Here is a 2,940-nt window from a genome sequence, read left to right on the forward strand (position 1 = left end):
TTTTTTTGACCAAAATAACGTGCGTGATTTTGGATCCCATGCGTGATTATGTGGTCCCATGCGTGATTATGTGGTCCCATGCGTGATTATACCCCTGATCCAACGGTTACCATTGTCTCCTACGTGAAGTATGATAAGCCGTGAAGTATGTTAACCTTTCTCTATATATATATATATATATATATATATATATATATATATATATATAGGGGAAAGATAAATCGAAAACCCATGTGAGTTGAGAAAACCCAAATAAACCCTATGTAACATTTTTATTTTTTTCTAAAAAAAATAGAAAATGTAATATAAATGTACACGGACCTATTTATGAAAAAAATGAAAAAAAACGCTTACTATTTTTTTTTTTTAAAATGTTGAAAATTTATATGTTATATTTTTTTTGGACATACATATTATGTAACCTGAAATTTTGTAACATTTTTTTAAAAAAAACTACTTGGTGTTTTTTTGTATTTCTTTTTTTAAAATGTTCAAATATATGTATATTACATTTCCTATTTTTTTAGAAATGTATCTTGAGTTTACATGGTTTTTTTACAAAGGTTTTCTGAGTTTTCTCAACTCAAGTGGGTTTTCGATTTATCCTTCCCCTGTATATATATATATATATGTATCTATAGATGTGTGTGTGTGAGGAGAGAGGAAGTTGGCCCCTGAAAACCGGCTGTGGGATGACGATTATGACGGGGCTGGGGTTATGACGGGACTGGGGGGTGGAGCTGTTGGGGCGGCGACGGGAGGACGGGCCGGAGGACGGAGCCCATACCCTCCGGTCTCATTAGGAAACACACAATTACATATGCTTGTTGTATTCGGAAGATTTTTTTCTTGACAAAAATAGTACTTATTGTTAATCTTTCTGATAAGCAACCAACATTTTTTACTTTTTGATATAGAAGATTGGTAATGGTATCGGTATTATTAGACCCGATATCAATATTTGTTTTATGAACTTTGGTCTATATATGACACTTGTAGATATCTTCTCTAGAATATCACGACTTTGTTTTTTTTTTCCTCTTTCGGTTGATGCACCAAGTGTCAATTTTGGAGTGGTGTCGTAACAAACTGAATCGATGCTAGGCTAATCTTGTCATAGTAGGTAGAGTGGTTAACTAATAAGTTTTATTTATGAAGTCATATTTTAGGTAAAAATATGGAGTTTTTATTTAGTTATTTAGTTTCATATTTGAGTGGTTTAAATTTCTTGTTTTCCAATATGTTGGTTTATTATAAATAGATGGCTAGGGTTAACGTACTGTGTGTGCTTTAGTATAGAATAAAAAAAGTCGAGCGAGTTCATTCAGTCTCATGTTTTGTTTGGTGTTTTTTTGTTTTAACCGATATGGGCCTTTAATTGGTATCAGAGTCGTAAAACTTAGGACCTGCAGAGAAGTAGCGAACGTCCAAGGTAGAAGTAGTTTTGAAGTGATTCAACCCAACTTCAGTAGTATTTGATCAATCCAAGGATATAAACGGAGTAACCGGTGTAGCTTGTTCTTTTGGTAGAAGATATGCATTCGGATTTGCGGGAAGACAGATAGAAGAAGATTTGTAAAAACAGAAACCTTTGAATCTTGTCACGTCTAGTAAGGGAAGAAGAAAACGATAGAAGCAGCAAGCTTGTTTTTTTTTCTTTGGTCGGTGATTAAGAACATGATTATTCTTGTGGCCCGAGAAGAGGGGGATCGATAAGTGGTCAAGTGGGATTGAAGTTGTGAAGAAGAGGCAAAAGAAAATGCCAAAAGCATGTAGCTTTGTTTTCTTGGTTGGTGGAAGAAGGTTGTTGAAGCGGGAACTTCAACTAGGTTAGATCATGTTGTTTCATTTGTCGGAGATTCTTTCTAGCTAGGAAGGAAGAATCTAGCTAGGAAGGAAGAATCGTAGTGGGTGGCTCAAATATGGTGATGCAGGTGGTTTCGTCTTGTTCGTGGTTGATACACAATGAATGCATCTAAAGGAAGAGTGTGAACGCGTTTTAGGATCAAATTTGACTCCCAAACGATTGTGAAGAACACGTACGATGTGCGGAATCCGTGCACGTGTGTGGATCGAACACAAGAACAAAATATAACGATGATTCTATTAGAAATCTGACAATGTTTACACCACGAATCACCTTGATCACTACTTTCTCTCTAGAAGCTCTAGTCTCCAAAAGTAGCAAATGACAAAAGTGTTAAAAGAAACACAAGACATTCCTATTTATAGGCATCACTTAAATGAAGCTCTCCTCATCCGTCCGGATGAGGTTTTCTCCATCCGTCCGGAGGACTTCTCTCCTATATTCTTCATTCTATAATCTTGTCTTGTTCTGTTTCTGCTACGATGTACGATTGACAGAGGTGATAGACATTATGCACTCTGTCACACCCTGGCTTTGCGGAAGCGTGGTTAATTTGATGTGCCTTCTTAATACCATAGCTTAACCATAACAAGCTATATGAATTTAAAATCATGCAAGATCATCCATTAATTTAGGTTCGAAAAGTAAAATACCATAACATTGTCTCAGCGGAAACACATCCTAACAACATGAACAGTGTTCAACAGACACAAACATCATCATGACATAAACACAGTTTAAGAACTGTGACTCGTCCAGGAAAAAGTCACATCCCTTAAACTTGGATGACCTCGTAACTAGTGCAGCGGGAAAACGTGCCATACCGTGCCAGATCCTTTAATTCCCTGAAATACATGTAAGTTGAAAAATCAACAATAATGTTGAGCGAGTTCATGTGTAAGTGAGCAAATAAACCTTTGTTTGTATAAAACCCTGGTATGTAGCAAATAAGGAAAAAGAGATCACCAATGGTTTGCAAGGCCATTGATATGTGTGAAGTGCAAGTAGGAAGACTCAAACCTAGCGGATTTATGCGTTGGGCACAAAGTCACCCCGAGGTCCGTTCTGTTTGG

The sequence above is a fragment of the Helianthus annuus genome, chromosome 12 (assembly GCF_002127325.2).
Source record: "Helianthus annuus cultivar XRQ/B chromosome 12, HanXRQr2.0-SUNRISE, whole genome shotgun sequence".
Lineage (NCBI taxonomy): Eukaryota > Viridiplantae > Streptophyta > Magnoliopsida > Asterales > Asteraceae > Helianthus > Helianthus annuus.